This window comes from Chamaea fasciata, unplaced genomic scaffold (assembly GCF_029207755.1).
Source record: "Chamaea fasciata isolate MVZ Bird 193981 ecotype frontalis unplaced genomic scaffold, bChaFas1.0.hap1 SCAF_2, whole genome shotgun sequence".
Lineage (NCBI taxonomy): Eukaryota > Metazoa > Chordata > Aves > Passeriformes > Sylviidae > Chamaea > Chamaea fasciata.
Genome location: NW_027094087.1, coordinates 54,489,976 through 54,501,991, shown reverse-complemented (window position 1 = coordinate 54,501,991; position 12,016 = coordinate 54,489,976). Strand labels below are relative to the sequence as shown.

General features: G+C 42.7%; 1 protein-coding gene across 5 annotated transcripts in view; it reads right to left on the bottom strand.

The window, feature by feature from the left end:
• Window positions 1-12,016, bottom strand: part of LCP1 (lymphocyte cytosolic protein 1) — a 49,087-nt gene that overhangs the window by 24,204 nt on the left and 12,867 nt on the right. The window contains exons 2-3 of one of the 5 annotated variants that reach the window (XM_066176181.1): window positions 11,403-11,645; window positions 10,826-10,953 (exon numbers count right to left, since the gene is read on the bottom strand). The exons of 1 other annotated variant lie outside the window; for it this stretch is intronic. The gene's annotated coding sequence lies outside the window, so the exon portion shown is untranslated. Of the gene's footprint in view, window positions 1-5,748; window positions 5,922-10,825; window positions 11,096-11,402; window positions 11,646-12,016 lie in introns of those variants that run through there. 3 more of the 5 variants (XM_066176184.1, XM_066176182.1, XM_066176180.1) reach the window with 3 other exon arrangements.

Sequence of the window (12,016 nt, the reverse complement as noted above, 5' to 3'; positions counted from 1 at the left end):
GGTGAAAGACCTGAAGTGTCTTAGGGAGAATGAGGTGAAAGTCAGCATATGCTTAGATGCTGAGACAGCATGCTGAGGACAGGAAGACAACTCCCTGCGTCAGAGCAAGAAAGGCAGTGGAACTGCCAAAAAGAAATAAATGGAAGGTAGTAAATATTCAGGAGGAAAGTAGAAAACTCCCTGAGACAGTCTGAGATTCAGATGGCTTCGGAGCATCCGTATTACAACATTGCCTGGAAGAAACACTTCATTCTTGTTTGGCAAGCAGCATAAACCTGCTATTGCAAAAGCAAAACATAAAGTTGTGCAAATACACTCTTTCCTCCTAAGAAGACTGCTGGGTTAAAAAGGGAAGAGGTTCTCACCTAAGCTGCTGAGAACACAAGCAAACTGACACCAAAAGAACCTCTCACAAAGCACTCCCTTCCCTGCCATCATTTCCAAACCAACATGTCACAGCCTTGCCCTAAAGCCTCCTTTTATTTGACCTTATCCCCAGATGAACCTATGACCACACTGATGTTTTAAGAGATCTAATAACAAACTATTTTTAGACTGGACTATAAAGGAAGAACTAAAATAATCTTAGACCTGAACACAGTTGCTAAATTGAAACACAGTGATATTGATGTTCTTTCCTTTTCTTTTTGATTTTGAAGCCATGGTTGGAGGACTTGCTTGGTTATGCATTGCTTGGCAAAGTGTACATCCACCATGCACTATAAATAATAAATGGCAAAGCCCTTAAAACCTCAAGGTTTCCAAGACCTGTGTTAAATAGTTACCTTGTTTGGTACTTTTCTCCACTGCTGTGGTGTTTAAGCTTTGTTGCAAGTGAGGCAATGGAAACCTTGACGATGTGAAATGGCATTTTATAGACAGACATAAAGTTGTACCTTTCCCCAAAACAAAAAAGTACATTTCATGGGACAACATTATCTTTCACAGACATATTTAGTCAGGAACAACTTAACTGTGAATTTGGTGTCAAGAAAGTAAAAGAAACTACTAAAATTTACTCACTTTCTTCTGTCAGGGCTTTGCTTTGTTAATGCACAAGTATTTTGCTAATTATACGATAACTTGCCTAGCTGTTGGAGAGTGACATGATACACGTTCCCTGGCATATATAAATTTCCTGTTATCATCTCTTCAAACCTGTTTATTTTGTTCTGAAAGTGATGAAATAAGAGGCACTTGCTGTTGCAAAACACCAGAAGCTGTCAGAGTTTCAAGGGGCAGTGTGAGACTGTCCCTCTGCACATTTAAAATTCTGCCTTTTACTTTACCAGGGCTCATACCTCTAGCTCCTTTTCTCTTTCTTATCTCACTCACAAATTCAATTTCCAAAGTGCAGCTTTCTGTAAGGGCTGGGGAATACTTCCCCAGCTTCCTTCTTCATTAGACTTTCCCTCCCAGCTGACAGTAAAGAGGTACCCCCAAGAATGGGAGGCTCTCCTCTTGGGAGAGGCACCTCTCCCAAGGCACTGCCTGCCTTGGATCATGCCACCAGAAGGGAGGATTGAGAGAAGAGGCCTTAGAACTGTGCAGAAACTCTTGTGATAGACTTGATAGACCTGACATCCTGAAGGCCAGAAAAGTACAAGGGAAAACAAGAGTATCTCAGACATATTCAATCTTTGTCCTGTATTTATTGCACCTGTGAACAACTGCCTATTCCTGGTCACTCATCAGAATATCCCTGACAGGATATTCCTCCCCAGAAATATTTTCCTCTACCTTTCTCTTGTAAGATCCCACATGTAAGTCCAGGTATCCATATATATTTCTATTCAAATTATTTGTCTCAGCTGATTTCCTACAGTGTGGAAGGGCTGAGGAGGAGACAAGAGTAGAAGATTTTTGAGTTAGGTTTTGATACTTTCTTTCTGGAGACAAGTTTTTGCCATTTTCATTGTCAGTAAAGGGTGAGAAAAAGATAAACTATCTGGTAGATCTCATGTTGAAAGAAGAATCAATGCTACAAAACTACAGGAGTGTGGCCTAGAAGTTCCTCAATTTGGAAGTTTCATCCTGTGCTCATTAGCAAAAACTTTCAATTAAAATGTAGCAGGCAAAGCCATCTTGTTGACAATCAGCCAAACGTGTTCTTTTGCATAATCCAGAATAGTTTCTCTCTCAATTAAACTTCAGTCTCAGCATATTTGCTACTATCATAGTTTTTCTCCTATGTATTTATTATTAACTGTTATTTCTCTTACAGTTCTGATCAAAATAATGTGCTTATATCCCTGCACCAGCAGGGTGATCCATACTGCACCCACAGCAAAATAGGACAGTAGCTTCAATGCTAAATTAAAGTGAGGTGCCAGTGATCATTTGCAGTGATAGCTGTGGGGTATCCAGCCTTCTTAGACAAACAAACAATCCCATCGATGTCCTTTATTCTTGTTTGGTGTCACAGCTCCCAGGCAGACTAAGTGGATATTTCATTTTATGACACCGTTTTTTCTGCTCATGATGTAAGATAAAAACTAGTGTCCGTATCTCTCTGCTGTGCTGGTGAGTTACTCAGAGAGCTGGTCACCATGGCTGACAATATCAGCAAACACAAACATGTTTGGAATCACATGCCAATTAGACGCATTTCTTACACAAGGACTTTGAAAATCATTTAAGAAGCACAAACTGCAACATTTTCAAACACATGAGGTGGTTAATTTAAAAAAGTTAGTTTTTCATGTTGCACATGTTGGGCTATGACACTTTCCCCACCAAAATAACTACAGATGAACAAGAGTATTTTTTTTAATTTCCTCAAAGATGCTGAGCTAAATTTTAAACCCTAAAGTAGACAGAAACATACTTGGCTCTGTTAGCCATGGGTAATTTGGATCACAGTACCTTCAGTTTGGGTGGGATTCTGCTGTTTAAATCAACATTCAAGACACCGAGAGGAGTCTTTCTGAAGATATGGCAAATACTTTCTCCCTTGTACATTACAAAGATTCATGATTTAGTCCACAATAAATGACAATCTTTGCCTCAAAGTTTTTTTTAAAAGACTGGTGCCTGCAACAGCAAATCTTAGCATGTAGGCGCTGGAATTATTAAGATGTTGTACTTTATCTTTTTTTTCTTACACAATTTGAAAAAGAAAATACAGAGAAAAGACATTTATCATTGTTCAGAAAGAACACAGCAATGCCCATGAGTTATTTGTTAATGTTCCATTTTATAAGGGACCTTATTTGTCAATGTGATGCCTGAGTCCTAAATCAAACACTGGTCAACAGGGCTTAGGAAGGGAAAATCCACAGGGTCTGGAAAGAGATGGTGATATCTTTCCAATATACCACTCAGTAGCAGGAAGGGCTAATCCTTCAAGGAAATTAAGACATTGAAAAAGCAGAGCTCTGAACCTATACATACTCTCCTTACGTGTCTTGTATCTGTCAGATACATCCTACTAGGGAGACAGCATACAGGTGCATATTATTTTTCAATCAGAATCTGTAGAATTTTTCTTAAGAAAAAAAAAAAAAGAACCAGTACACTACATTGCTTGTAGGGTCACTTAGCTTCTTCATTTCTTTATCAACACAGGCTTTAAAGTGAAAACATTGTTGCTTAGATAAAGGAATATTTTGATTCTCAAGCTGACAAACAGCTTCAGCCATTCAACAGGTGTCCCATTGGCATGGAAAGCCCTGCCCCACCCGGTTCCATCTTCCCTAACAAAGGTGGGGGAAGAGAAGAGCATCTGCGGGGTCTGCTTTGGATATAGGTATGAGAATCTATCCCAGCTCTGCCCCATCACAACTGGGGTGACAGATGGGCATAAAACCCTGGACAGACAGACAGACGGAATCTTCCTCTTCCTCTGTACTTCAGCCTGACAGCAAGAAGTCAGGTGACAAAGTACTGACCCAAATGTGTTGTGGAAGGCTGGTAACTAATGCAAGAAAAGGAGAAGACAGCCTTTCCTAAAGGAATTTATTTCCTGTCCTACAGATTTCCCCTTGAATAACGACACAGACTGTCCAACAGAACCTACTGTACTCCATCCTGCAGTACCGAAATACTGTTTCAGATTTCTTTCTTAAATATTTTTCACTTTGATAATTTTTACATTTTGTTTTAGCATTTCACTGGAGTCTGCTGTTTTGCATGAAGGGGCTGAATATGAAAATGAGCTACATTTCTGAATGCACTGTATTCCCCTGGTCTCCCCCATCTCCTTCCTTCCCCTTTACTCAATCTCTTCTCTTTTTTTATAAAAAACATATGGTGATGACTCTTACAGTAGGTTCACTATCAAGACAACTCTGCTCCAAGCAACACAGCTGTGTTTTAAGCTGCTCATGACTGAAATCAGAAAAAAACAGGGTCAAAAAATTGATAGCAAAATGCAAGGCAATGGAGTGGGCGGCAGGCTCTGTGAGCAAGAGAAGAAGAGCAACACCGCTAAATTTAAGTACAAACATTTTATAACCATAATAATATTCAGTCCAAGCAGTCACTCTGGTTCAGTTGAGGAAGCAGATTCAAACCCAGTAATATAATACATCCCTTTTTTGGCCTATAGAGTGAATGCTCTCTTTAGCTTCTGAGCTAAGTAAATCTGGACCTTATGGTCAGGATGGAAGCAGAAACCCCCGCCCACATTACCAGGTACTTCCCAGTCCCTCCTGGCTCTAGCATCACTTCTCAGTGGAGTTTCCCAACACAGAGGGGGTTTCCACATCTCCTGTGTACTCATGAAAGCTTCCCCAGCTCAGGAGGCCTGACTGCTCCTGTGGGCAGACAAGAGGGGAGGAAGGTGAAACATGCTGGAGTTTCTTTACAGGAGGGGTTTCAGGGTGTGATCTGGTTTTTTTAAGATGACCAAACCCCAACTGCTGAGCAGCCAGCTGCATTTGCTAGAAATCATCTTCACCTGACACCTGTAGTAGTACGAGATCAGTCAGCCAGCCTGGTCTGTGTCTTTGGTTGTGATTACAAAGACCTAAAGTTCAATTGAGTCAGTGTTCAAACCACATCTCTGTGCCAAGGAAATCGCTATATGACAAAACCAGCATGACTACTGCTCTTACAGAGAAGACAGTTAAGCCTGGAGGCTCCTGTTCACAATACTACCACCTAATATATCTGTAGATATTTGCAACTCACAATGCATCTAGAGCCTGAGCTGAAATCCCAAAGAATACAAGGGACAAGCCTGACCAGATTCATCAGTCAAGATCTTAAAAGGCAAATATAATGTTAGGACCACCACATATCACTATTTTTAAAGCAGAAGTCCCTACTGCAATCAGGCTCTATCATGAATCAGTTTAATTTATCCACTGGAAAGTAAAATTACGTTTCTAAAAATCTGATATAAGTGTCCTAACAGCCAGCAGATTACATCGTAAGCACTATTAGCCAAATTACATTATACTTATGAATCAGTGTTTTTCATCACTGAAATTAAAATTACCGTCTTACATGGATCCAGTCTGCAATCTAAAGAATGGCTCCTTACTTTATCATGCCCTTCCAAGCCAATGCCAACTCCAAGACTACCATTCTACTCAGCCAAAAACCACTCTGCCAAATTAAATCCGTCAAACAGTTTCCTGAAGGTCAGTAGAGATGCTGTGCACAAGACTACTGGAAAATGCTTCACACTGATACAGAACCTGCTCTGTTTTTTCATGGCACCCACAATTTCCTGTGCAGTTAAACTGTCGGGGTCCTCAGTGAGAGCAGCTTGCAAAAAACCACCACATGCTGTGATCTTACCTCCCGGGCTCAATCAGTGGGTCCAAACCGTCAGAGAAACAGCTCAGCAGCTGCAAATACACCAGAAAGGGCAGAACTTCTTAAACCAAACGTCTTACAGGGTGGAGGAACTGCAAAGCTGTTGTCACTGCAGGCAAGGAACCTCTTCCTTTTCTGCAGTACAATGTGGCAAGCCCAAGAGTGCGAGCCCACGACTGAGCCCAGAGAGGGAAGTGAGTGGTGACAAAACACCTCACAAAAACAGATTTTTATCTTTATAAGGAAATGAAGCACTCTCTGGTCTCTACCTCCTCACCTCAGCTCTTTTCAATAAGGGCCACTGCTTTGCACAGCTTCCTCTCCCTACCACTCTTGCTCACAGAACACAGAAATGCTCAGAACACTTCTGCTCTTCCCGGGTAAGGGAAGCCACAGTTGAGGCATAGAACAGTGAGGTCTGCAGTGACACCTCATCCACCAGCCAGGGCTGGCTGCCAAGCCAGGCTGGGGCAGAGTCACCAGGCATGGAAACTCCCCAGCATCGCCATACAACCTCTGCCAATGTTTTACTGCCCTCCCTGTAAAAACTTCTTCCATGCAAGTGGTTGGAATTTCCTTTGATGCAACTTGTGACCTTTTCATTATCAATGTTCACCACTGACTAAAGGCTGTCTCTATCTTCTCTATAAGCTCTGATTAGGTTGGCGTAGATGCCAAGATCCCTCTCAGTCGTCTGCTCTCCAGGCTGAACAAGCGGAGCCCTCTCTCCCTGTTCTCTGATCTGTTGTTCTCCATCCCAGTACCATCCTGGTGTCTCCCTACAGTTTGTCCAAGACTTTATTGAACAGGGAAGCCTGAGAAAGGACACAGCACTCCTCACACCACTTCACAGCTGACACAGACTTCAAGGACACATTTCCCAATGCACTGAGGGTCACATGTAAAAGTGTTTGATGGATGCAAATCTTTCAAGCCCTGACAATGCAGCACTGCTGAAGCCTTAGATCTGAAAACACAACATCAAAAGATTAAAGTTATTAATCAGTCCCACGGGGACTTTAAGAAAGGTCCTGCCTTAACAGCAAGATTCTTGCCACTTTCCATAGGCTGAAGAATCATCCTTCAGCTTTTTCAACAACTTCTGTTCAGACTTTTACCTCTGAAAATTGGCAGGTGAAAAAAATTACCAAACTGTATGTCTTTAATGAAAAAGCTGTCATTCACCAAACCAGCTGGACCACGAGCTATGCGCTATTGTAAAATAATTCAAGAAAGCCCTCTCATGAACAAATCTCCATAATTAAGATCCATCCTTGAATCAACATACATGTGCTCTTTTCAGAAGTATGTTGAAACACATTTCAGGCATTTCTGATTACTCACTTCTATTTAAAAAATACTTCCTCTATGGTATTTGATTATTTGATAGGCTGTGCCACAGCTCCTCTTTTGTTTCCTAGGATAGTTTACACCAGCCTGACGGTTTGTCCCAGCTTTTTTCTTACAGACCTTTTCCAAATCCTTAATTACTTTTGTTGGTCTCCATGACATCCCATTAAATGCTGCAATGTCTTTTCTGAGATAAGGAACACGGCAGCAAAGGGATGTGTGTTCTAAATCTAACGTGTTACTTACACAGGAAAACTGAGGTGGGTGTTTCCTTTACCAGATATGTTTGCTTAACACTCTTAGCACCCTCTCTTGAGTTGTTACAGTTTATGCAGAAGGTATAAGGGGAGCTACTCAGAGTTTCCAACATGCTGCATGCTAATTTATATTCACGTGACTTAGACTGAGCTCAACACTGTGTCCTCAGCACTGATTCAATACCAGCACATCCCATAGGCACCAGCTGTGTTAAAGAAGTGTTCAAACAAGCTTGGAAATACAAGGACAGCGAGGATGAGATTTAAAGTATGATGGATTTATGAGGAAGACATAAACAAAAAATATATTTGCCATGTGGATCATGAATCCCTTCTTCTCCCTCATTTCGAGACCTGCTGGATTGTCACTGTATAGCTAACAATGCTGTCTCACCAAATATTATTTAACTTAGGTAGTCTTTAGATACTACCCCAGCTGAAGCCCTGCCATGACACACAATTTAAACCCTGCACTGTGCATCCTTGAAGCATCACACAAATAACAATTTTATTGGGCAGCACCGAAACACCTTTAAGTGGGACGGTGCAATAGTTATCTCCTACCTGTACCTGGTCAACTTGTACCTGTGTGGTGGATCTTTGTGTTATTGCTGACAATGCAGGATGAGTATGATGTCTCCAAAGTAATTTCTTAAACAGGGCAGGATACTGCAGGCTATTACTACAGTACTGGTTCCCTAGAAGGGTGTTCCATTGTAACTCTGTAATATAAATAGCTTGCATTTTGCCACAAAGTATGCTTATGGCTAGCAACAGGCCATCTGGTGTTAGGACAGGCTGTACTGTGGGACTGAGTTAAATGTCCACTACTGTCCCATCTCAGAAAAACAATACACTTGACCTACAGCTTCAGTCTTAGGGCCAAAATATCCATGGAGCTGCTTTGAGATTTATGTGCATGAAAGGTAAAAAAGTTAAAGGAGAGGTGGTCCTCCAATTACAGGAAAAGACATCAGGAAATGTCAAAGATAATTGTCTATAAATTAAGTACCATAAATTAGCATGCACTGTGTTCAATCACTTGCAGAGGGAGGACTAAACCTCTTAACAGACCATGCCCCTGAGACACAGCTGAAAAGGTCAAAACCAATCTTTTCCCCCGTTGTCACCACTACAACACTTCAAAAGTCTTGCCCCTTATTGTCCCTGTGTCTGAAGGACCTTTATTTCCAAGCACTTTTAGCAGTGCTGACACTCCCATCCTGCTGCATGTGTAATGCAGTCACACTTCACTGCAGATCAGCCAGACTGTGCCACCACAGGCTTCAAACCCTTCCACGACTTTTCTCCTCCTTGCCCCTGCCCCGATCAGTCCCACAGCTCTGAGTGACAGAGCACTTTCACTTCAACCTCCTCACCAGCCAACGGGCTCTCACCTTCCTCCCCTGCACCCCTGGGGAGCCTTGGGAAGAGCAGAAACTGCCTCAGTTCTCCTGCCACGAGGCCTGGATGTTTCTTAGCAAGATAAGTGACAACTCAAAAAGCATGCAGGAACCAGTAATCCCACTTCCACCAATGAATGGGAGTTACGTTTGAAGGATCTGGGGCATCTGCCCAAGAAGAGGTCCAGCAGCTTTATCTGACTTGACAGTACTGTGTTCTTGCATCCAGGAGGGGCTCTGCAGGGATCCCCAGCCGAGGAGGGAGCTGGGGTCTGCTGTAGGTCAGTAGTTTCCTTCTGGGCACTAAGGAAGGGTATTCCTGTGGTGGCCTTTCCTGGCACACCCACCTCTGCGCTCTCACATTTTTAACTGCCCACTGCAATCTCCCAAGAACTTTGCCTTCCTGCAGGCCACTTCTGCTTCAGGAAATTACTTCCTCCAAAAGCCATTACTTTGCAAAATCACACTCTCATAATGCAATGTCTTCCTTGCCACAGCTGATATGGTCACAGGTTATAGACCACACTCTGGGATGGGAAGAGTGCAGTAGGGAGCAGAGTGGGGACTGCAGCACAGATCTTCCTAGCTGAATGACAAGAGCCTTTGGCACTTGAAAAGTATCTTTGACTTAATGACAGCACAATTTTAAATGAACCCTTCGAGGGGAACATTTTAGTCTGTGAAAAACTAGGGCAAATCAAAATAAATTACAAAATTATCTCCTTTTAACAAATAATATCTTGCTCATATATAAGTACAGAGGTGTATAAGTATTATACCTGATCTAAATCCCACTACAGTTTGATGCTGTCTCAATTGAACCTTTATTACGTGTGACTATCTTTGTTCCTGTGAAAGTCAGTGACACTTCCTGTAACCACTAGTGATTTAGGCACTGAACTGCCTCTGAATACGGACCCTGAGAATTTCAATGCTGTTGAAAGGTAAATGAGTCTTTGTGAAGCAGGAGTCATTACTCTGATGGCATGTGCTCAGGTGCAAGTTGGTAATTTGACCCGCTGCTAGGTCGAGGTTAGCAGTGTACCCTGAAATGCCACCTGTGACCTCTGCAGGAGAGAGAATACTACAGACTGGGGCTTTGCAGAATGCATGTGAAACTCAGACCTTTTACACTGTATTCTTCCTGCATTATAGAAAAAGCCTTAAGAATGCAAAGCATTGATCCCACTGAAGGTGTCACAACATGAATACTGGGGTCTGTTGGGGGTGGAATCATTATATCATGAAATATCTCTTGTTGCAACAAGAGCATCTCATTCTTTGTCTAAATCTGTTTGTGCAGGAAGGAGTGGGGCAGATCTACCCCTGCCAGAGCTTTGCCTCCAGCTGGAGTCTGCCACCGTGCCCTCCCTCCCTGTGAAACCTGGTCTCCGACCCCCACTCAGCCACCACACTCCATGGCAGGACTCACCAACCCCTTGTGTGGTCTTTCCCAGTGGCACCTTGCATGGCTGCTGCATGGAGAGGAGAGGCAGGTAGGGTGGAAGGTGATGGCCCACGCCATACACACAGGTGTGAATGAAGGGAAGCCTGTGCCACACAGCAAATACGGCAGCCTCGAGTGCCCATCAGCAACAAGACATTTATGCTTGATCAGGGAGGGTCACCCAGGCTTGCATACTGGCAAGGTTGGAGAAAGAGGAATGTAGAAAGAAATTCTGCCATAGTGAAAAAGCATGATTTTGATAGGGTAATTCTCAGATCAGCAGCTCTCCAAACGTCACCCTTTCCCCTCAATCTGGGCACAGGAATGACCAAGAGAATAATGGCCTGTTAAAGCTAGGCTGGGAGATTGGTTTATGATTTCACATACTTGTGCAGCTTTCAGTTTCCAAGCCCTAAACTCTGTAACCTGTCTTAGTCTTCTAAGGAAATCTTTATTTCAATTTCACTACAATCTGTCTTATTTGTGAATCAAGATGAGCCACAAAAATCAAACAAGCTATGAGTAGACTGTTTTCACAAAGCAAAGTAGAAGGCCACTTCTAACCAGGGGATACAACCTGCAACCAGCCCAAGAAGACTTACACTCCCCAAAACCTGTGTGCAGGATGGTTCCAACAGAACAGCCCTCACTGGCAAAGGAGTGGACAGAGCAAGGACGGATTGCTGGTCTTTGAGCAGGTTGTTCCCTCAGCAGAAGTAGACAGGTATCCCTGTGAAACAAAAAGCAGACAGCTCTGAGGCCAGGGGTGAGCTTTGAGCAGTTAGATTTGTTACCAAATTTCCCAAGTCATTTGTTTCAAAGAGATCTCCTGCACTGAAGTGACTGAGTGGGTCTGAAAGTTTTCCTTATGGCTCAGTCTCAGGCCCTCGAAGAGAGCTTAGTCTTACTTAAAAGTCATAAGGCACAAGATTAATTTCCTGCAAGCAGTCTGAACTTTGAAGGAGAGGCATTTAAGCAAGTGAAAAATGAAATAGCTGGGAAAAAAACACCCTGTAAAATAAAAGCAATGATAAATAAATAACAGGAAAGCATATACCCCACTTCAAATTTAATGGGCTACGCCCAACCATGAATTATTGATCAAAACCATCCATTTGCTGCAAAGGGGAACACTAGTGAAATATTAATAAAAGTGCATGAGCTAATCTTAGGTTTTACTTGGTGAGAGAGTGACAAGAAGAGGTTGGAGAAGCCTGGCCACTGTCAGCTCTCAGGTCTGGGTGCAGTGGGAGAAGGGCACATCTCCAAGGCTCTCCCAGGAAAACAAGCAAGTCCCACATTTCCAGCAGAGATTGGCAGTGACTCTTCCAGCTGATAAAACCATTCCCAGATGGATACGGGCCTAGAAGTGTCACTCATGGAGGCTCTTGCAGCAATACTGTCTATCCTGTTCTGGTAGTCCTACAAAAGAAAACCAGGGTCATGGTTAGACCCCAACTCAGTCCAATGTGTTTCCCAGTTTTCCTGGTTTCTTTCAGGAAGTAATTCGATTTTGTGATGGGAGGAAACCCATGAAAATAGGACTTTGGTGGGTCAGCTGGCCAGAGGCTTACAGGAGTAAAAAGCATGTGAAACAGATGGAAAAAAAGTAAAATTATTTTTAATTACACTTGTTATATCAGTTATTTTTGCAAAACTGTGAGGAAACAAAGTAATGAGTTTTGAGAATCTGATTTGGCAGAAGCTGACTCATGGTCAACCAACCTTCTCATGTACTTTCAGTCTCAATCTCACTCAGTTTTTGTTGAGTGAACCACAGTCGGCTTTGACAC